The following is a 24,582-nucleotide window of genomic DNA, read 5'->3' on the forward strand; positions in this document are numbered from 1 at the left end:
ATAACAGTGACTGAATCTTGAGGGAAACCTTGAAGAAATGCTGAAAAAAGTTCTTATACCAGCCTAACACTTGGGATAAATTTATTTATGTAGATAAAAGGCACCACTGAAATAATTGCATGTGCAGACTGAAGAGAGCATCGCGATGCAGCTGCTGATTCAAAAGCAGAATCCACGTTTTTGGCTCAACGCTACCCAAACCAAGCACGAACCTAGTTTTCCCGGCATTTTCACGGTTGATGAAGTGCTCTTTAAGAAACTCGCATAGACGGTGGTGCCTGTTTTCCCTCTAGGCAATACTGAAAAATTCTGTGGAGAGGACAAGTGACATTCCCTTGACCAAGATTAATGTACAAATTGGTGCAATGAGAGACTTGTCCTCACTGTCCATTGCCATGTCCACTGCCATGCGGCAGCCAAAAAATTAAAGAAAAAAAGAAGAAAATGCATAATCTTCAAGCAGAACTTTCTTTTAGTCTTCCAAATGCACCAGACCTTTCTTCCTGAAGCAATGAACCAGAATCTACTACAGTACAGTTTAACAACTAAGCGATTGGGAATAAGCCCAGTGTATGATGAAGAATTTCGATAGCGGCCGTGTTACTGCTATTACCACTACCACTCGAAAAACCGCTCCTGAGGGCTGCATTCCATTTATGACCATTTCGTTTATCACCTCATAAAAGATGCATGCAACACACCACAAACACAAGCAGTAAATGTTCAAAATAAACACAATTTTTGCTCTTTCAGTGCGTAGTATGTAGATTTAGAACGGCCTTCAAGAATACTGAGGCCAAACCAGTGGCTCTTTAGGCTAACATAATCCATGGCCCATGTTTTCAAATAGTGCCACATTTTCATTCTGTTCACAGCGTCCATGCAATATATATATAATCATAAATTTTGCACTCGCTGACTTTAACAGAAACTGCCGATTCTTACCCAAAACAGGATTTATGCTGGTTTTTGAGCACAAAATTTCAGTGTTTTCACACTTCCACCAAGTGTGCACCAAAAAAAACTGCACCCTTAAGACTCAGTTGTCCGTCCTTTTAATTCTTTCTTTATTTAAACATAATGATATAACAGGCTGCACAAAATTGCTGCATGCGTCATAAAGAAGCAAAAACCAAATCAGCTTGTAATAAAGAAGTGCTGGCACTGTAGAAATTCACTAGAAACTTCCAAAATAAAGCATGAGATTGAATGTCTTAAGAAGCTGGGAAGGGAATAACTTGCATAATAAAATGTGAAGAACCCTTTTAATGCACGTGATGTGAAAGTGGCTCGGAAAAACCGAAAACTAATTTTAACCTGCAACAGCAAACACAAGAATAGAACCTGAAGCATGGTTTTTCTGTCCTGCAAGGCATCATGAAGAGTGAACAATTAGGAGTGGCACACAAAATGAAACCCAGATTTCCTCTTAATCTGTTCAATATGGGGTGACGCAGGTGAGTAATAGTGGCCTGGCAATGAGAAAGCGACAAACTGGTGCAGCAGAAACTTGCACTGCATCAAAAAAGATGAAAACATGGACTTCCAACCTGAGAAGTAAAGAGAAAAAATACATCAGCTTTAGCCAGGATTTTCATCCTATCTCATGCATTTTTTTAATGCTTTTTTCTACAAATAGAACAGAACACTTTTTGGCTTTTCTCAAGAATCGACCTTCTAATGCTGTCACATTAATACTACTGTGAGGCCATGCTGGGGGCAGTATATATGTCAACCAGCAATGATGAAGTATACAGAGAAAACCTGTCGTGCAATATCGACTGGGGCCGAATAGCTGGGGATGGATGCAAGCAGAGTGCTTTCCAATGAATTCTCGAGCGAGAATGGCTTTACTGGCCAGTACAACACATAACCGTTACATTGGCTCAGTGATTAAGGCAATTAACTACTGAGCCAGAGTACCCGGGTTTGAACCCACCGCGGCGGCCCCGTTTTGATGGGGGCGAAATGCAAAAGGCACCCATGTGCTGCGTAATGTCAGTGCACGTTAAAGATCTGCAGGTAGTAAAAATTATTCAGAAGCTTTCCACTATGGCATCTCTTCCTTTCTTCTTTCACTCCTTCCCTTACTCAAAAACCAATTTTCATTTCATTTTTCTTACAACACAGTAAGCATATTTGATCACTGCCAGTCAACTGCCAGCATGGTATCATTGGCAGTTCAAGTTCATGCTGGGAAACCAAGATCTTTTACCATCATTCACCGTAGAACTATGGCACACCTTATAGATATTACCTAGGAGTATGGTGGAACAATACATGTTTCAACATATTTTTCATCAGAAAATTCACCTGGCACCCTTTAGATAGCAGAAATTAAAATAAAGCCCTCACAGAAATAATGGAAAATTCATAAAATGCGTAACATTGCTTGCAGGGCACGGAGGAAGACTATAAGGAGTGGTAACTCTGCCATCTGTAGCGATACGAAAAGGTCACAAGCCCGTGGCGCCACTATCCTGCTGGTGGTGCCTGGCGGCCTGGAAAGAAACTACTGAAATACAACGTCACGGCATGCCCGCTGAAGCAAACACCAATTTAGTCTGCTTGCCGTCTTCTTTGAGCGCGCGCCGGCGGAGCCGCCTGCCCGGGCGCTGCATTTTTAATTTCTTTTTTGCTGCTGCTTCTACGAGGCGCCGCAAGGCGCCGCCACTGCATGCGTCCCCATCGGCGCATACAATTGTGACTTTATCTGGTCGCCTGTGCTCGCTCGCGCAGATGGGAGTTTCACCTCCTGTATAGTCTAGCTCCGCGTTGCAGGGGCACCACAAGACACAGCACAGATTTTTGGAACAACTGATACATTTGCACAATAATTGCATTATAATGGACTAAAAACAATGCTGAATTTCCCCATACCTTCTAAAAAATAAAACTGCAATGCATCATTCCCAAAATGGAATTACCATTTGCATATACTTGATGCTAACACAAAAAAAAATGCTGTCACCGCAACTTTTCCCGCACAAACTGCTGTACTTTAAAGCAAAAGGAAACAGTCATACGCAGCAAACACATCTGCCTATGGCCAATGAGCTTTGACTCCATTGCTCACATTTATTTGTGGGATGCTATACTGTTCAGTCATTAACCCTTTAATGCCTGAATTGGAATTAATCAATTTGGGCATTAACCCAAGTTTATTACAACTCCTAACTTTGCTGAAATATCAGAACAGTAAGGCTTTGCCAAGATGGTGCCTGTCAAATTAACTGCCTGTATCCTTTTAACAAAGACCTGTTAGCCAAACTGGTAGTCTCCTAAAATGCACAGTGGCTGCTTAACACTGCACCACAAAATTCTGACAGGATGCTCACCATAATTAATAAACAGCAGATGGCTTCAGTTGAAAATATTCTGAAGGTACACAAGATGCCACCAGCAAGAAAATCTACTTCTTCTTGTGGGATTGGACATGATATCTGCGGTGTGAATTTGTATTAAACACCATGGGACACAAATGGCACTGGTACGGCTTCTCGCCTGTGTGCAAGCGAAGGTGCTCAGTAAGTCTGCCACTCCTTGAGAAGGCTTTGCCGCAATGTTTGCACTGGTATGGCTTCTCGCCTGTGTGCATGCGAAGGTGATATGTCAGAGTGGTTTTCTGACTGAATGCCTTTTCACAATAGCTGCACCGGAAGGGGCGCTGTCCAGTGTGTGTCCTCTGGTGGTTCTTGAAGGTTGTGCATTTCGGTGTGGAGTAGCCACACTCAGGGCACAGATACCCTTGCCTTCCTGCTTGTGATATTTGTTGAGAGGACGAGCTGCAGCGACCAGGTGCTGTGACGAAGCCTGCATGATAAAAAAATACATATACAGTATTTAGCAAAAAGTGGCAGGCATGCTTCGCTGAACTGAGAGCACCTGACACCCTCTCAAGAAGAGTTAAGTGTTAGGACACTCTCTCAACATAGCACATCTGGTATCAGGACTAATAAACCAAAGGTTAATTTAAAAAATATTCTTAACAAGCAACTTAGCTTCCTTTTGCAACGGCGTTAGATTACGGCTTATCTTTTGATGTAGGTTGCTGTTAACTGAGCAGCACAAACTTTGCCACTTTTCCTGGGAGTCTGTTTTCTTCTAACAAGCACAGTTGCTAGTCCAGTCGTCGTGTGTGTGCCTCGTCTCTTCGCTGTGTCCCGTTTTTTGACTGGTTTTACTCCTGAACATGTACCAACTGACCCAGATTTCAACACTAATGCATTCTTGGTCAGCACAGAAGCTATAAACACCATATAAAATCAAAAGGATCATGGAAAAAAATTGTACCTAAAAATGTTAAGAATGACTGTATATAAACAGTGCACATGGCAGGTTCACAAAGATCATGATTGGCAGTTTGCCAATATCTCTCAAGAGAAAAGCGTACAACAGCTGTATCTTACCAGTACTCACCTACACGTCAGAAATGTGAAGTTAACGAAAAGGGTTCAGCTTAGTTTAAGACAACGCAGTGAGCCATGGAAAGAAAAATGATAGGTGTAATGTTTAGGGATCGGACGCAGGCAGAGTGCATGAGGGAACAAACACGGGTTAATGACATCCTAGTCAAAATCAAGAAAAAGAAATGGGCATGGGCAGGGCATGTAATTCGAAGGCAAGATAACTGCTGGTCCTTAAGGGTAACGGAGTGGATCCAAGAGAAGGCAAGCGTAGCAGGGGGTGGCAGAATGTAAAATGGGCACATGAGATTAAGAAGTTTGCAGGCATAGGTTGGGCGCAGCTGGCAAAGGACACGGTTAATTGAAATGACATGAGAGAGGCCTTTGCCCTGTAGTTGATGATTATGATGATGCTTGAAAATTTTTAATGCCTTCCATTGCTTATGAGAAAAGGGGCATGTTCTGAGAGTGGAAAATTAGCAGGCACTGAGCCATCAGAAAGTGGAAGCTTATGCTCTACAGCACGGAACTCTTTTTTGTATCACTTCCCTTCGAACACAAGACAACAAACATGAATTTTAGAAGCATCAGGCTTGAAACCACTGTTGTTGCTGAAGCACACAGTAATTCAGCTTTCCTAAACATGTCAAAACAGTTGCAAAAAAAGCTGTAAGGCATAAATCAGAGTGCTGAACACAGGTTCATCATCATCACCGCCAGCTTAACTATGGCCGCTGCAGGAAAAAGGCATCTCCTACATCTCTCCAATTAACCCTGTACTTTGCCAGCTGCAGCCGCTCTATCCCCTCAAACTTCTTAATCTCATCTGCCATCTGACTTTTTGCCCACCTAACTTAATCTCATCTGTTCCTGCTATGCTTTCCTTTCCATGAAATCGAGTTTGTTACCCATAGTGTTGCTTTAATTGTCTTGCCTTTGCATTTCATGCCCTGGCCAAACCCATTTGTTCCTCTTGATTTTGACTAGGAGTCATTAACCCATGTTTGATCCCTGACCCAATAAGTCTTCTTCCTGTCTTTTAAAGTTAAACCTATCATTTAGCTTCCCACAGCTTGCTGCACGGACTTAAGTTGAACCCTTTTCATTAGCCTTCACGTTTCTGCCCCTTAGAGAAGTACTGCTAAGATACAGCTGTCATCTATTTGTTTCTTGAAAGATATTTGTAAACTGTCATTCATAATCTGAGAGAACCTGCCAAATGCACTGCGCTCTATTTCTTCTTATTCTAGTTATTTCACTACTGATCCAGATCTGCGGTTACTACCTGCCCTAACTAGTGGGTTGTTAACAAGTAAATGCCTGTAGTTGCCGAGCATATTTCTTTACTAATAATGTCGAGTAAAAACTGTCATTATTGTTACTTCTAACCATCACAGTGCTGTCACGCAATATCCTGCAAGAAATTACTGTGTGGATGAAAAGGCAGATGATAAAGCTGATAAAAGAATATCACACAGAATTCAGTACAATGTGAAATGATAGAAAAAACTTCTGCAAAGACATAAACGAAAAAAACGCAATAGTGTAGCTTCATTTTACCACACCCAGAACAACAAGTACAGCAACCAAAAACATGAACACTGCACATTGATGTTTAATTAAAAGGCAGTTCTTACGAAACGTAGTACTGTGTGAAACAGCATTAGGTACAAAAACATTAAACACCTTGCAACACCAGAGGAATCTGCATGAACACATGGAACACACCTGCTGATTGGTTGGTGCAAATGTAATGTCTACTAGGCCAAAACATAGCAGTTTTTCCAACTTGCACAGTGACCGGAATTCACAAGCAAGAAACGGAATCATATTTTCTCCGGTTTTAAGCCCCATTTTTAAAACACATTGCCAGAAGAATGTGACCACCAATGCTTGCTAATCGGTCCATTTTTTTTTCATTTATTAATACTAGCAGCCTCAAATGGGGCTTTAACAAGAGTGGAAAAGCAGAGTCAGATCAACAGCAAAATTGGCACTGCAAGAACAGACGTGTTCAAAAAAGTAGCTATACAACAGCTAAAAGAAAATAGCCACTAAATGCACACATGAACAAACTGCATCACATCAGGAACCAAGACAACAGCTCGATTCGAAAACCACAAAATAACCCTGCTGCTTTGAGTTAGTGCCATATACAAACTTATCTAAATGATGCAGGTATTCATTTATTGATGTGAACAAAACAAGTCTGGAAGAGAGTTCCAGTCTGCAGTTTTGCGAAAAGTAACCAAACTTTAAACAATCATTTCGTATGGTCGGTAATGGAATGAACTTACTATAGCAATACCATGATGTTTCATTAGTTTTGATTTCAAAGCAATTTGATTTGCATATTTTGAGAAAGTTGCAAAAAATAAAGGGCTTTCAATCTTTCATACACGGCTCTGGCTTCTAGTGCCACTAGTTGAGATTGTTTACACGGTTCTGTTGAAGGACATTTGTAGCGAAATTTATTATAAGAAAACGCTGCAGAAAGCAGCTGTATCTTATCAAGTTTGGAACAATTGGTTGCGGTGTAAGGATGTCATATTATTTTGGCATATTCAATTATGCTCTGAGCATTTTATATGTGAGGCACCTTACATCTGGAGTTGTAATGTGCAGTGTGTTTCAGGTATCATAGTTATTTAGAAGCTTTGATGACCCTAGTGCATTATGTACATTTACAAAAGATATCACGCATGGGTGTTATTTCTGCACTGAAATTGAAAATTAAGTTTATTTAACTCCTGCTGCAATCATTGAGTGCAAGTGTGTCAGCGAAACATGCATTTAATTCATTGTAAACACAAAAGGACGAGCAGCAAACACGAACAATTACAGCAAAAGACACACTTCATGTACCAAGGCATGAAGCAGAGCAAGCAATTAAATGAAGCCAGCAAAGACAGGATTCATTTCACAGTATCTAAGATATGTTGCATTGTTTCAATGCACGGGCCACATTTCCCATTCACATGGTGCAAACAAAGAAAATGTCGTTCAAGGGCTGCCTTTCCTGTAAAAGGAATGTTTCTACTATTTCATTATAAAAAGGTAAGCATATTTTGCCAGAAATAGGTATTCGAAGCATATCCCCTGCGTGGTCTGTCTGATTTTCCGAAACAGGTTTCTTCAACACTGATGCTCAAGTCAGCATGCAAGACTCAAACAGCATGCTTGTAAAAAATAATTTAAAATAAAATAAAGCCTTAATACACAGAAAACACATCCATTCAAGGACAGCAGGTTCCTTGGATGCCACTACCCACAGTTCATTTTGGGAAGCAAGTACTCTATAGAAGCAACCTTCAAATATACGGCATCTGTTAACTCTAAAAATTTTATGCCATGCAACACACAAAGTAAACATAATCATTGAAATACCATTGCAATATTTAAAACACTTTTATGCAGAGAGAGTGTTCCCTTAATGTGGCATTGCAAATGACAATCCATGTATGACTTTGCTGCCAAAGCCATGGAACAAAGATGGCAATGGTACGGCCTCCCGGATGTGTGGATGCGAATGTGGTCTTTGTGCAATAACTGCACTGGTGTAGCCTCTCAAACTTTTAGGTGCAAAGGTGTCTTGCAAGGTTAGGTTGCTACCCTCTATGAAAATCTTCCTGCAGTGAATTCACTGGTGCAGCCTCTTGCCCATAAGAATAAACAGGTTTTTTAAAATTGGCGGGCAGTCTGAAGCCCTTGTTGCAATGGCTGCACTGAAAGAGGCGCTTTCTGATGTGTGCCCTCTCTGGTGGTCCATGTAGGCTTTGTGTACATTTGTGGCATAGCCACAATCAAGGCACAGGTGTCACTTCTTTCCTGCTTGCAGTTGTTGTTCAGATGAGCTACAGCTGCTGTTAACTCCAATTGGGCCTGCAAAATGAAGTCAACTATAAGTGAAGTCAGGTGCACAGTTGCCTCAATGCAATTATCATAGCTAGCCGACCTTTCAAGAACAGTGAATTGATGCAAAGGATACTCTTACTGGGGTCGGTCTTGTTATTCTGGTGGCACAAATGGTGTCATGGAGAGGAAGTATTAAAGAAAACTTAAGCTGGAGCCAAAATCTTTGCTATTTTTTGTGTTTGTATGGATCTCACACAATCATGACAGGCTACAAGCAACCTATTTTTAAAAGACTGCCTAAACTGCTACTGAACTAAAATCTCCAAGCACGAATGGTCCCTATATAACTTGTGATAAGTGTTAACAAAAGAAAGGCACATGAAGCAGTATATAGTCCATGCAGCCTGTCACATTTCCATTATCTTATTGGATTTGTATAAAAAGAACCAAAACAAAAAATGTGACAAAATTAATCACAGGCACAAACTGCCCACTCAACTTTTTGAGCCATTCTAACTGCTTCACACACCTATTCTGAGTTACTAGTATTTCCAGTAGCCATGCGTAAAAATGGCATTCAACCTAGTAGCAGGCTGAGCCATAAAAGATTAAAGTTATTTTCTTCACAACAAAGACTCATGGTTAAAATTCACATATATGCTTTACCACATCTTTAGGAACAATGTGAGATAACCGCAAATGGATGTTTAAAGAATAAGCAGCTTTAGCAATCACACTTGAGTAACTGAAATGCGCGCAGTGTGCCAGAAAAATATCAGGTAAAGCCGTGGGAGTAAATAGAAATGTTAACAAGGACACCTAATCTGGCACGAATGATCATTCTTCGCATGCAAGTTTCTTTATAATACCATTTTTGCATAAAACCCAAAAGCAGAACAAAGTACATGACACCATGCATGCAACATTGAAAAACATGGAAATGGAAGCAAGAAGTTGGTCAAATGTTTTCGGGGAATCCCCCACAGTGGAGTAGATTTGTAATAAGGCAGTAATTACTCAACGGCATCTACTCAAGCTCAGCCAAAAGGCTACGAAGATAAAGAAAAATTCATCCTGGTCCGGGGCTCAAACCGAGGACCACTACTTCACCGCAGTAGTCGCTGTACCAACTGAGCTAACCGGGATGGCAAGATTGTGGTAGGGCGAGAGTGAAGTGATCAATAACTCGAAGTGGGAACAGTATTGGTCGAATGTATAAGGGGAATCCCCCAAGGTGGAGTAGATATGCAATAAGGGAGTAATATTGCCTTATCAAGAAAAAGAGTTTTGTTTCTACATATGCCAGAAGGACATTGACAGTGCAATGTAACCAACCTCGCTTGCTGCTCTTCCTTCTGTGCACTGTGGAAGGTTACAGAAGACGACAAACATTCTGCCTCTGTTACAACTGCACTTTATCCGTTCATGTTAATCCATATATGCCTGCCGTCCAACATGTAGAACTCCGCTTTTTTGCACAGTCAAACTTACGCAGTAACTAACTGTGCAAGAACAAATAATTTTGCACATTGCCATAAGGAAATCATCATATGTGATTACAAATGTGATTTTAAAGTTGGCAGGCCTTTGAAGTTTTACCACATGTAACAGGTAGCGAACTGGCTTAGTACCCTACATTGTATTATGGCTCAAAATTTTGTTGGGAAAAATATTTCCACCTATAAAAGGTTGATAATGAAATGTGAAGTAAAATAAATATTTTATATCAAAAGATCTTTCAAACTTTTCTATATTTACGAAGTTTCGGCATATATGTGTTCAATGTGCATTCGACTCCAATTCACAGCTGATTGAATCAAACTACTCCAGCAATGTAGAAGGAAGCGTGGATAAAGAAGGCAATGAAAAAGGTTTCACAAATGAAATAAACACAAGCCAGGAAAACGAATGCACCAAGCAGCATGACAATGCCTTCTACTCATGTTTTAAATATGACTGCAAGCGATTAAAAACCATAAATGCAGGAACTATGATCAGTTTTATAGTATGTACGTACTATTAGTGACAAAAGGCTGAAAATATGAATGAACAGTTGAAAGTGCACTGCTGCTTCACCACACGAGGCACCCGGCTGTTAGAACTGCCACCAAAGCTTTCTTTTCATACGCAGAAGAACAGTAATTTTGCATTCACCCATGAGCGGTGACTGGACATGGGCACAAGTTGTGAGGGTTCTTGAATTGATTCTGACTGCCACTTTACCACATGCCATGTAAATAGAGTAAATCATGCAAACAGTGTTGGAAGAGGACCCTCACAGGCACGAAATGTAGATGCCAATTGTGGTCTCAATAAAGCAATGTATCCAGCCACTCGGTGATGCTTCAGTGTAATTTGGCCAAATGTCATACTCCACAATCTGGGGTCACACGTACAAAACTTATTAGAAACACCTTTTTCCTTATTAAAAAAAAGACAGCTTCAAGAAAATGCCTACCATTGCACCTCAGGAAAACCTCGAGGTGCAGTTTGATTTTCACATAAACGGTACAGCATGCCAGATTAATGTGCCTCTTTCAACAGGAGTGATTAACATGTGACATATATCCATATTAACATAAGCAAATTATAAAGCATGATTTCATAAAATACAAGACCACAGTCTGTTGCAACAATCAACAAATATACAGCGTACATGGTAGTAACAGCTGACACACACTTCAACCAGCTGCACTGCATCGAGGGGAGCATAGAAAAAACAGTGACTTAGCAGCAAGTAAAAGAAGCTACAAATATTCTGAGCAACTGCACAAGTTTTGATCAATGCTGTTTTAGGAAAAATATGCAGTTAGCAGCATACTATATATTATCCGTCACACCGACTTCTCACCACTGCTGAAAACAATGAAAAATATCAGAGAAAAAAATTTCATAGGTGCAAGATGTATTCTTAAATATTGCCATTTTTGATACGATTAAAAAGCATGTATTTCACGATGGCAACATTCTAAGCAGGTGTGTGTAAAGCCATTATTCTATGCTATGACAGCTACAACAAATGAAAGTGTCTGCTAGACAATCTGCACCGCAGCAAAGCCTTATTAAAGCACTTTTGTTAACATCAGCTCGAATCTGGTGATGTTAATAGTATTGGGACCTTTGTGGAATATTGTGTTGCCAATGGGAGCTAGGTGTAACCAAATACACACAAGTGGGGCCCAGCAGATAATGGCAACAGAATAAAGGGAAGAGGAAATTGTTTGAACTCGAGATTCAGGGATTCAAATATATGAAGCTTCTCGGTTAAAACATGCCAATCAGTTTTGCTGGAGACGTTAGAATGGTGATGTAGTCACCAGTAAAGTTGCAGTTATGTTCAGGCTTCTCCTCACTGCATAATAGAAATGCAGAGAAACTCGTGATGTCGTCAGCAACATTTAGGATTTTCGCTGCCTCCGCTCACATACTGCCATGTGTTGTACAATGTCATCATACAACACGCCATGAGCTTTAACTTCAGTGATGTTCAGTGTTCTTCCTTCAAGCTTCACAGGAAATGTAGCACCGCTGTACATGACGTCATCAGTGCAGCCCCTGGCTGGCGTTCTACACTGCGGAGAAGCCTCAACGCTCAAGCGGCTTTGTTTGGTGATTACGCCACCATTTCAAATGCTAGCACAAAAAGAGTTCTCATGCTTTATCTGCAGGTTTAACACATTCGACCCATACAAGCTCTTCGAATTCGAAAACCCTTTTAATCTCTTCATATGGTGAGTAATTTGTCATTGAACTACAATTTATCTTACCTTGGAGTTTTTCCACAATATACATTGGACAAACAACAACAATTCCCTCTCGAGGTTTCTCTACTCACCTGTGAGCATGATCACTATTCAGCTTCTCAAGGAAATGGAGTTATTACAGAGATAATTCTGGATGAGCACCTTAATAAGCAGGAAATATACATGATAAACACAATCTCTGGAAGCCATTTGGACAGCTGTTATACATCTTACAATCTTTAGTTCTCAATGTTTGTAATCTGGCCTCACTAGTCCTGCAAGGCACCATATATAAAGCTCAACAAAAGTGCCAGCTTTGTAGTAATCCTCTCTGTATGCGCAGTACATAAGATTAAGAACGCCGAGACACTCTTCAGCAGGCTCCATCAGAGTAAGGTGAGTTTGCAAAAGGCTTCTTAATATTGTCCAGTGGGAAACCAGACAGCGCAGCACTTCATCTACCATAGAGAGGCACGGGAGTACAGGGAAGATAAGGCTTCATGTTTGGCTTGGCTATTGTTGGCCATGTAATGTGGATTCAGCCATAACAGTAAGGCTGAAAGGGACCCAGAAAGGGGGTCTCAATAAAGGTACGAAATGTCTGGGATGTTAAGACAGTTCATAATTATCCTCCAGCAAGAAATATTTTAATGCGTTTAGTGAAAGATGAGTGATATGCAGACAAAAATTGAACTGCCGCGTCTTCGTGCCTTTCCCTCTCCTCTCGCATGCCAAAACGGCGCTCCTCAGCCAGCCCCACTCACTTGGCCCCTTGCCCTACATCTGCCGGCGGCGGTGCACGAGGAGTGGCCGCGGCCGCGGTAGCGCGTGACATCTGAAAGAATTTGGCACTGTGAACCAATGATAACCCCTGGCTGCTGGTGTTATTTGCAAGATGTGACGTCATCTCCCAGGTTTTTGCGCGCAAGCCCAGCCCCGCGCATCGCGGCGCGGTGCACAATCAGGAGTTTAAAAGAAATTTATTGCAAATTTCCCGCTCGCTTTTGAGGTCTCGTATGCGGCATGGACGCTCAGTGGCCTGTATACTACATAATGCAAGCATTTTAAAGCCAAGCCCAAACACCCCTTTCTGTGGCCCTTGAATCTTGAGGCAAACCTTGAATAAATGCTGAAAAATGTTCTGATACCAGCCTAACACTTAAGTTAAGTTTATTTAGGTAGATAAAAAGGCACCACTGAAATAATTGCATGTGCAGACTGAAGAGAGCATCGTGATGCAGCTGCCAATTCAAAAGCAGAATCTATGTTTTTGGCCCAATGCTACCCAAATCAAGCAGAAAACCTAGTCTTCCCGGCATTTTCAATGTTCATGGTGCTCTTTGAGAAATTCGCATAGACTGTGATGCCTGCTTTCCCTCTAGGCAATACTGAGAAACTCTATGGAGATGACAAGTGACAATTCCTTGGCCATGATTAATCTACAAATTGGTGCAATGAGAGACTTGTCCTCACTGTCCGCTGCCTTGTTCACTGCCATGCTGCAGCCTGAAAAGTAAAGAAAAAAAGGAGAAAATGCATAATCTTCAAGCAGAACTTTCCTTTAGTCTTCCAAATGCAGCAGACCTTTCTTCTTTAAGCAATGAACCAGAATCTACTACAGTACAATTTAACAACTAAGTTATTGGGAATAAGCCCAGTGCATGATAAAGAATTTTGATAGTGGCCGTGTTACTGCTATTACCACTAGCACTCAAAAAACAGCTATTGAGGGCTGCATTCAATTCATGACTATTTCGTCTATCAGCTCATATAAGATGCATGCAAGACACCAGAAACACATGCCATAAAAGTTCAAAATAAACACAATTTTTCCTCTTTCAGTGCGTACTATGTAGATTTAGGACGGCCTTCAAGAATATTGAGGACAAACCAGTGGCTCTTTAAGCTAACATAATCCATGGCCCATGTTTTCAAAGAGTGCCACATTTTCATTCTGTTCACAGTACCCATGCAATATATATAATCATAAATTTTGCACTGGTTGATTTTAACAGAAAATGCTGGTTCTTACCCAAGACAGGATTTATGCTGGTTTTGAACACAAAAATTAGTGTTTTCACACTTCCACCAAGTGCACAAGCCATGGTCATGGTGGGAGTGTTCACTAGATAAGTAGCACAGTTATTTGCTTGTTTCAAGAAACTGCTCCAATAACTACTTGCCTTTGCAGGCTGGAAGGCTCTACGTCACCATCATATGTTGTCTCAAATGCAGCACTGTCCACTGCCATCACCCGCTTTGGCTAGTTGCTTAAGCAGGCTTCCAACGCATAAAGGCATGCATAAGCGAAACATGCTCTGGTTACCAAGACAGTTAAGTGACAGTTCCATCACTGTTGACACACAGACAAGTACACTTCTTGTGGGTGCTTCTAGACAAGACACAATACCTTGAATGTTGTTCCAGAAGAACAGGGCCAAACATAGTCAATGGGTGGGGCCTTATTATTTGAATTCATACTCCAATCATGTCCACTATCATCATTATCAGCCTGCATTTGCACTTCTGTTCTTCGTTGACTGATCACACCACACACGCGCGCCTGGTTCATGATGCTGTTGGAGGAGGACTCTTTATTTTTGAGGAGCTCCAGCGACTTCGTCCGAAGTTAGGTGCTTTTGTATTATTGGTTTGTTTTTGGAATAGTGCTTTTGTACATGATGTAGGGGCAGTAGTTTAAAACTGCAATAGGGCTGCAGGGCCTTGTTTTTGTATTTTGTCACTGCCCTGCAATGGCAGGTGCTGCCACTGGTGCGACATGTGTGATACAGGTTGCTCTTCCTAGCCAAGACTTACTGAAACACAGACCTGCACAGATAGCACTGCTCCAGCGTGCACGCTCCCGTTCATGCCTTTTGAAACCCAGATAGAAACACTACCAGCGGTGTGGCACTAATCTATATACCTGTTTGAAAAATGGCCTCCACTATCATTTGATTTCAAGCAGGGCAGTTTTATCATTCACCCTCGCAATGATTATTATCCATTTACCTGCATTTATCTATGCTAGGCATGGTGGTGCTGACAAAAAGAAATTAGTGGCCAGAAAGGAAGATGCTTTTTACACTTTACAAGAGTGAAAAACATCGTTATTATGGCAATTTTCATTCCTGACGTTAAGATAGCAGAGAAAGACAAAATAAATGTATTGAATAGCACGCACAAAATGGCAGACAATAACGATGACCACAGCTGACGAGCAGGGCAACCGAGTATCCTCAAAGGCCAAAAAGCTAAAGAAAGTTGGTGCACGCAGTTCCATAGGGAAGCGTCATATATATATGCTGGTCTCTGGTTCAGTAGGTGTTGTTCCAAGCAACTGCTCGCGACCAATAAATAATTTAACTGCCACCTGCCATGGTGGACAGTTTGCTCGCAATTGCTTGGGCACGTTGTGATGACGCCACAAGGTGACTTGACCTAGCTGGCCCGTCTACCTCCTAGGTAGCTTCTCTGGGAATTTTCCGCTCACGTACGACGAAGACGCCGCATTTTCTGCGACACGAGCTCCCTAATAATGTCGTGTTAAAATATAGGCAGGGATGCTGCTGATTGGTTGCATGCAGCGCTTTCATTGCGGTGGGGCGCCGCTAGATATTCTGGTCATCTGCACCACCTGCTTTGGGGTTGCCAAAGGTAGAAAAGGTGCCAAAAGGCACCACTGTGCTGTGCGATGCCAGTGCACGTTAAAGATCCCCAGGTGGTTGAAATTATTCTGGAGCCCTCCACTACGGCACCTCTTTCTTCTTTTCACTTCATCCTTTATCCCTTCCCTTACTGCGTGGTTTGGCTAGCTCTCTACTGAGATTTGTAAAGACAGCTACTGTGCCATTTCCTTTCTTCAAAAACCAATTTTCATTTTCAAGAGAATGCCTGGCTGTTACATACAAAAGCTACACTAATTGCTGCATGACAGCATCGAAAACAAAATAAAAATGGCAACTCACCCGTTTTGCGACTCAGCAGGTGGAAAACTTCACCTCGTCCACGTCACTGCCATCATAGCTGTAAGCAAAGACATAACATCAAATCCTCTTACTCGGTGCAGATTTTACACAAATAAAAGGCGCATGGCGAAGTGGCTGCTCAAGGAGCAAGTGAACCAGTTTGCAACCCTAGCCGACATTTTCAAGTTTGCGCTAGTAAAGCCAAACAATTTTGACAATAATGACGAACAAATGTTATATGCGAAAGATGGTCTGTCCCATGCTTAAAGCATTCACCAGGACAAATATAGACAGCACCGAAAAAACTGTTCTGCTTGCAGCATTCAATGATCATGAAAACGAAGGACATACTTCGGATTCCGCTTGAGATTACACATTGGATTGCGCACGGTTATATGGTATGGACGAGAACGTAGATTGGGTAAACTGATATGACGGAACGCATGACGTCAGGCACGTAGTCACGTGACATCAATACCTTCTGCCGTCTTATTTTTTTTTTGTCTAAAAGCGGGAAGAGTTGAATCCACAGAGGTTGAATGAGTTTAATGGCATAGTTCATTTGCATTACTGTATTCTGTATGCACTATAGCTGCGAGATGTTCAACGGCTCCAGCGGTGAGTCGAAGGTGTCGAGAGAGCAGGTGATCAAAACAAGTCTGTGTGCCTGGCAGCCCTCACGTGCAGAAAGCAACTGATTCAGTGCCCGTTAAAACTAGTTTATTTGACTTTGTGTTAGCAGTACTATCCCTTATTAATTGGGTTTTTGGAAAATTGATTTCTGGGGAAAAGAAATGGTGCAGTAATTGTCTCACATCACGGTGGATACCCAAACTGCACCGCAAGAGAAAGGGAATGGTGGTCATGAAAGAAGAAAGGGGTGCCGCTGCGGAGGGTACCGGAAGCCTGGGGACATCATCATCATCATTCAACAATGCACTCCGGCCAAACTTCTGCCGTAGGTATGTGCCATTAAACCTGATGACATCAATATTTAAAATTAGGTTGGCCATTATGTTCCGAATGCGGCTGCTGCGTATCGATGAAGGCAAAATGTGAAAGATACCAGCGTCCAGTGCATTATCAGAGCATGTTAAAGAACCCCAGGTGGTTGCAATTATTCCTGCACCCTCCACTACAGTGCTCCTATGTCTCTTCCTTCTTTCACTCCCTCCATCCACTCCTGCATGGCATGGTTGAAGTGTTCACCTAGAAGACATAGCTACTGCACGTCCCCTTTCCTCAAAACCAATCTCCATTTTCATGTGAGCTTAAAAACTTCAAAATGTGAACAGCAGGCATGGCAGTATTAAAGATAATACTATCTTTTGATATATTTTGCTTATTGGTATTAGGTATCAGTTGCAAAAATGAAAGTACCAGTTTGGAAAGCACACATTTAGTGTACCATGTATATAAAAGATGCTTAATAATGAAATAACCGTGTTGCAAATTTGGAGACTACTGTGAATCAAACTTCCGGCTGGCCTGAGCGAGTGCTGCTCAGGCAGTATACTGTATACTGATAAAAGGAATGGAATAGAATTAGAAAGAGGCGATGACAATGCCGTTAGCCTGGTCAGACTTCTTTCGTACTGCATATATTGTTTGGCATATAATTAATGCATACCTAGTGCTTCTGTACATTCAGTGACAGAATGAACGAGGAGACAGGCCTACCATTGTGGCAGAAATAATACCGCTTTATCCCGACTTCAGGTTGTGGTGGTTGCCAACAGAAATGAACGACTTTCGCTGCCATGATCAGCAGTTTCCAGAACATCTGTTGGTACTGGTGGTGTAAATGTACAGCTGGGATTAACCTTACAGTGGCCTGTCGGCAATTGCTCCGTCTGAGTCAGTGATATGTATGATTGCGTCTCTACCAAACCTCCATAAAGCCAGTGTGATTGCCGCTCAGTTCGGGAGCTCACAGGGTACTTCATCTAAGAGACATCGTCCTACGTTCAGTCTCCTAAGATTTTCCAGGAATGTCTACAACTCAGCAGGAAAACGTGGGCGCGTTAAAACGAAATAGTTTAGACACCACAACATCACAGTGTACGCACATAGGTGAGAAGGCACAGTGAATCTTCTGCAACACGAATTTGTTGTCGAACATGTTTTATTCTGGCAACACTTCCTGCCTAAAGAAGGCACATTTTTCAAGCAAGCAATTACCTCAGGAAAAAGGAAAAGCATCGAAAGCTGGCGCGTCTGCACCAGTGCCTTATAAAACACTGTGCGGAATGCTTCGCCAGCTGCACTGCCTTATCAAACCCAGCAAAACACGCGTTGTCTGCCCAGCAGACTTTTTAAAATGCTGCTCCATTGAGATTGGAAATGCTTTGAGACTATAATATCACCATTATCACCCATGTTTTTTTGTAAATGACAAAACCGTGTATAGGCAGAGTTCGTGCACAGGTGATAAGAGAAGCTCTGTCATGCAACAAGCCTAGATTAACACAAGGGAGGAGGTGCAGAGGTGGCCAGAGCGCAGAAAAGTGTTGTTCCACTAGCTGCCTCAAGACAGCCACGCAAGATTTATGATACCGGGCTTCTTGCAAGACATTGTCTGCCACCATGCTACCAGCGACTTCTTGAGATGTTAGCCACTGGAAGCAAACTTTGACAACACGATAGAGGTTACACACTTGTCAATGGAGTCATAAGGCCGGGCAGCATCAAGTGCATCAGTCATGAAGGTCAGAGGCAAGAGAGTGCAGCTACCAACACAACTCCTTTGATTGTAATCTATATAGTTGGAAGTAGCATGCCTTAGCGGGCTCCTTGAAGCCGTGTGGAACAAGCATGGGGGAAGCTGGTGAGTAAGCAAGCACTGAATGATAAAAAGCTTGAGAGCTCTTCAAAAATATGATTACAATGCTATAATGATCCACCGCGTTACTACACACTGCAAGGCACTCTAGAATCTTACCTGCTGCGACACAGCTGTGTGCCATTCTGTGCACTTTTTTTCATCATATCACTTGTTTATCATCCTTATATTTGCTTTGTCATCAATTCTAAGTAGTGTCTGATCATGTGCTGAACCCCTGACATCCTCAGGATAAGTGTCTGTGAAATCATGCGCAACCACATTCCCTCTAAAACCTCGATGCAGGATGCTAAATGCCACATATACCATAGCAAACCAACTTATGTATTATTGTCTAGTACTCAGTTATTATCATCTCCTCCCTGGCTTTAGAGAAGAGCAATGCTATGAGTTGACAGAATAAAAGCAAACTAAACCTTGCCGTGCAATGTACTGAACCGCCATAAGGATATTGAGTCTACCTTTATAGCTGTGAGCGTCTCCTTTCTCGCTTTACAGAAGTGCAATGCTTTGAGTTGACAGATGAATAGCAGACTAAACCTTGCCATGCAATGTACTGAATCGCCACAAGGATATTGAGTCTACCTTTATAGCTGTGTGCGAACCCAAGGAAAGGAACAAGGATCTGCCCACCAGGAAAGCGATGCATAGCTGCAATCCACATTCATCATCAGCATGTCCGTTGTAATCATGGCCTTATCACTGTTGCCCATAACCATGCCCACCCATACAATGCACCACTACTGCCACCACCTCTCCCCTGCTACCCATGGCTGGTTACTGCATTGCATGGAAGTGAGGCTGCACCGGAATATTCCAGCACTTATCAAAGTGATCCTCAAGCTTCTGCGTATGCTAATTAATGGGAGTGTAGCAGCACAAATGCAACACATATCCACACCACTGTATCGAGTCACTAGACACTGAGTGGCACAAGTATTTCGTGCCAGCCAGCCCAGCCACTGCTAAATGTGTCTGTACTCAAGGATAGATGCGCTAACATCTGGTGAAATTGTCCCATGGCCTCATCGGGCTGCAGTCTTTTGAAGCGGTACCTTCACAACTAGAGGTTAAGGGCTGAGATTGCCATGTACTTCCCATGACCTTCAAGGGTCAGCCAAGGTCAAGACTTCAGTTTATAAGTTGAAGAACCAGTGAATGGTCATTGGTGAAGCCATTGCAAAGGTCAAGGTCATTTCAAGGTCAACCAAAATCAGGTCACGTGACTACCTCTTGGCAGGCCAAGGAGCCAAAACGCGGTGTTTACATGATAGGGCACGACGTCGCGCCCTTCTTAACCGAGTACATAACGGGAGAAGTGGCAGCGAACCTACAAACGAAGTCGACATGCAGTGTTTACGTGGCAAAGACCAAAGAAACGGCCAAAGCATGGCATAACAACACATGACCAGCCTAAACCATAGTGAAGCTACTGCTTCAAGCTACCACTTCTTCCTCAGTTTAATCAAAGCTAAACCACCCATTAATTTTTTCATCTGGGTCTTCTTCATGACTGTGGTGTGGCAGTCTGTTATGAAGCAGTACCAGCACTACCTATTCATCTGCTACAGATCTGTGGAAGTAGAAGCGGCGCAAAATATCAGATATGAGTCCGATTACTATGAGCCAATTACGTTCAGACGTGCCACGTTGGCTCAGTAGTTAGGGTGCTCCACTACTGAGCCGGAGTACCTGGCAGGGGTCGAACCCGATCGACTATGGCGGTCGCGTTTCGATGAAGGTGAAACGCAAAAGGCACCCGTGTGCTGTGCAGTGTCAGTGCACGTTAAAGATCCCCAGGCGTTTGAAATTATTCTGGAGACCTCTACTACAGCACTTTTCTTCCTTTTTTCTTCACTCCGTCCTTTATCTCTTCCCTTACGGTGTAGTTCAGGTGTCCAAGAGATGTCGCAAGTGAAACTTTGCTGCAGGTTTCCTGCTGGTTCCAGTAGAACCAGTAGGTTTCCATCAAAAAAAATTTTCACCTGGGGTGAGACGGATACTGCACCATTTGCTTTGCTCAAAAACTAATTTAAAGTTATGTCCAGTCTTGCCGAAATTAATGCTGTCTTTCTAGGCAAAACAGAGGCAGCGGCTGATAGCCCGAGTACATCTTGGTTTACTCAGCACTGATAATCGAGGCCTTTATGGTGGTGTCACGGGTAACAGCAAAATGCATTGCAGATTGTCTATACCACAAGGACTCTTGATTCAGTGAGGCTGTATGCTTCTCTTATCCGTTCATAAAATTCATCATCATAAAATACATAGCAACATGCTCGTCCACTCTCATAGAGAGGCGTTTTTCATTTGCTTGACCTATAACAAGGCTGCATCACGGGATTCTTTCTGACCAGCAATTTGAGCAAATGATGTTACTTTGTATTATTAAGTAAAAGTAACATCTAAATAACAGAGATTAACAAAATATGTTCTGCCAAATTAAAACTTTCAGTTCCTTTATATCTTGTCCTTCGACTTCTAACTCTAAATGCAGACTGCCCAACTTCAAACAGCTGTTAAACACAATGCTGGGGAAATAAGTGTTCGTTTTTCCCAAGTGCATGGTGCTTGCAATTCTTAATACAGGAAAAAGGCAATTCTATAAATAATGCAGTAACAAATAAAATTATCAGAAAAATTTTCAAGTTTATTTGTATGTAGTCAAGTGCTCATGGACCTGTTAACATGAATTTTGGCTGAAAAAAAAGATTTTGCTAGGCTGCAAATGGAAGTGGTCATTTAAACATCACCACACTGTCAGCCCATTGCTAAAGTTTGAACAGCAACAAGCTATATACTCTGTGTGGCCAGGGCTTCAGACAGAATAAAAAGGCAAAATATGGGTAACACGTAGAAACAACATATTTTACTCGTCTGGTTGATGCACAGCATTGCAGATGAAAACACACTTCTTACCTGCCACACTGCTCCCAATTTCAATGCATTCTCTTGAACAGACCCTCTAGGCACAAATTTTTATTGAAGACCCATAGGATAATGTTGGGCCTGATAATTTCACCGTAATATATTTCCCAAGTCTCCTTTAAGCCATGCTTTTTTCTTCGTGTTGCTTTCTCTGGACAGCAGGTGCATGTCTAGAGCTGTGCAAGAAAGGACTAGCTATTTTCCTCACTTTTCTCAGTCCACCCAGATTGTAATGACTCATTAATGTTTTGCAGTAGTTCTTTCAAATCAAAAATTCGTCACTTGACTTCACATTAACTTAAGCCATTTCATTCCAGGTGTTGACAGAATAAAGGGCTCAATTGTTATCTGACAAATACACTCAGAAAAGGAACGAACTTATTTTGCATTAAATCATTTCAGGTGTTTATGCTTTGTGTAGCAACGGGACATGGCATACATGCTTCAAATGCCAAGAAAACAATGCACCTACATTATACATTTTCACATGCCACGTACTACCAAACTATCAAACAAACCACTCAGGGTGTTTTATCTGTCACTAAAAGGCCTCTTTAGTGTTCTGTTTTTACAAGTGATGGTGTACAGTTCAAAGTAAATCGCCTTGAAAGGAAGAAAAAATTTGCAAAAATTGTTGGTTTTTTCATGAGTCAACTGCATCATAATACTTAATGAAGAAATTTTCAATTCTAATTCGAGCTTCCCAATACATACATCCAATCCAAAAAGCTGATTTAGAAATACATACTACATCTGGGGCCGTTTAAGCAATGACCAAGTCACAAACTTGTCAAAAACAAATCAATTAGCCCCACTCCTACCAGTCCGTCGGGCGAGCAGTCATATTGCTTTTTTGCATCGTGGGTAGCTCCAGATTATGTCATGATTACGTCACACCTGATTATGTAGGCACAAATTGTTTTTGAAGCGGTGGCTTCGCTACAAGACTTCTTGGGCTGAAATCGCCATGCGCTGCCGATGATGTTCAAGGCTCACCCAATGTCAAACCTTTAGTCTGAGTTTAGAGAACCGGAGGATAGTCAATGGTCAGACCAATGGTCAAGCAATTGGACAGGTCAAGGTCATTTTAAAGTTATCATGGTCGTCAATATTAACCAAAATCGGGTCACGCTAGCAGCTTTTGGCTCGCCGTAAAGACAAACTGAGTGTTTACATGATAGGGCATGACGTCGAGCACTCCTTAACTGAGTATATAACGGCAGGTGCGCCGGCACGCCTGGGAACAAAGTTGGCATGCGGTACTCGTGCTAGGCAAGGGCCTCCTAAATCAAATCCATAACAGAAGGAGCGCCGGCGCACCTAGGCACGAAGTCCGCATGTGCTTTTCATGTGCTAGGCCGTGACGTCACAGCCTCCTAAACTGAGAACACAACAGAAGGAGTGCCAGCATATCTAGGCACGAAGTCCACGTGGTGTTCAGGCTGAACCATCATGAGGCTACCGCTTCTCCCTTAGTTTAACCAAGCTAATTCACCATTAATTATTTAGGATCACCTTGAGGTGGTCAATTTCACTGTTGCATTTGTCACAGAAAATGATGGCGGTGTACATGGCAGTACGACTGAGGTGGCTGCACCGGCGCGAGCAACCAAGAAGGCCGCAAGAAGATGCGTTTGGCTTGCCAGACGAGCTATTTCAACCCCTTCTTCGGCTGGAGAAACAGACAGTGAAGTGGCTGTGCAATGAAGTCAGCGATGAACTGGGAATAATGCGTAGAGGTCTGCTCATGTAGTCAAAAATTTTTCATATATTTTACAAACAATACATGCTATCCTATAAAGGGTTCAGAGGCTGTCAGAAGTTATCTCATATTTGCTCTTAATGCCACCTGAAATATTGTTCCCAAGGGCAAAAAAAAAAACACCCCAGTACCCACTTGTAATCTTTTCCCTTAGTACATTTAACTAAATACGTACTCCAGTCCACTTGCCATTCAATATTGGCTATGGCTAAATACGTCAGACTGACCCAAGTACACAATTTTTTCCCCAAGTGCGTTGGATGGATCCGAAGGCTGTAGCTAAACGTGCATCACATGAACCTGGAACCTTTTTTTTTCATATGCTAGGCAGATCATTATAAGCAGCATAAAGTCTGGCCATACAATGCATGCTCAGTGGTCTGCTTGATTCTCCTCCTGTTGAGCCCTCTTTTGGTTTGCCATCTACCAGGATACATGACGGAAGCCAAGTCACCGAAACAAAGGAGCATAGGAAAAATTGAAAAATTGGTTTTTGAGGAAAGGAGGTGGTGCAGTAACTGTCACATATCTGGGTGGTCACCCGAACCAACCCATTAGGGTTTGGTTTATGGGGTTTAATGTCCCTAAGAGTCAGGATTGAGGGACGCTCAAAATGAAGAGATAAACGAGGGAGTGAGAGAAGGAAGAAACAGGTGCCATAATGAAGGGCTTCGGAATAATTTCGACCGCCTGAGGATCTTTAACTGTGCAATGACATTGCACAGCACATGGGCGCCTTTTGCGTTTCATCTCCATCGAAATGCGGCTGCCGCAGTCAGATTCGAACCCAGGTAGTCAGGCTCAGTAGCCAAGCACCTTAACCACAGTCACTGCGACAGGCGAGGAGCATAGCGGATGTTATTTGCTTCTGGCATTTATCAATGGAACATTGATAGAGTAATTATTTTAATGATAATTGATTATCAAGAAAAAAACCACATCTCATCGTTGGGAACTGAACCCATGACCTCCAAATTTCATGCCTGGTGCTTTACGAACTGAACTACAGCAGCGGCTATCCAACCTTCTACATTCGGGGGTATTTATGTGTAGTGTAACTGAACCAACAGCGCCACCC

General features: G+C 42.2%; 1 long non-coding RNA gene across 1 annotated transcript; it reads right to left on the reverse strand.

The window, feature by feature from the left end:
• Nucleotides 1–8,006: 8,006 nt before the first annotated feature.
• LOC144106773 (uncharacterized) lies at nt 8,007–16,034 on the reverse strand. Its single transcript, XR_013309112.1, has 3 exons — nt 15,973–16,034; nt 13,478–13,510; nt 8,007–8,288 (listed from the first exon to the last, which is right to left on the reverse strand). It is a non-coding gene; the product is annotated as an uncharacterized LOC144106773 (long non-coding RNA).
• Nucleotides 16,035–24,582: the final 8,548 nt, after the last annotated feature.

The sequence above is a fragment of the Amblyomma americanum genome, chromosome 10, assembly GCF_052857255.1.
Source record: "Amblyomma americanum isolate KBUSLIRL-KWMA chromosome 10, ASM5285725v1, whole genome shotgun sequence".
In the NCBI taxonomy this organism is placed as follows: domain Eukaryota; kingdom Metazoa; phylum Arthropoda; class Arachnida; order Ixodida; family Ixodidae; genus Amblyomma; species Amblyomma americanum.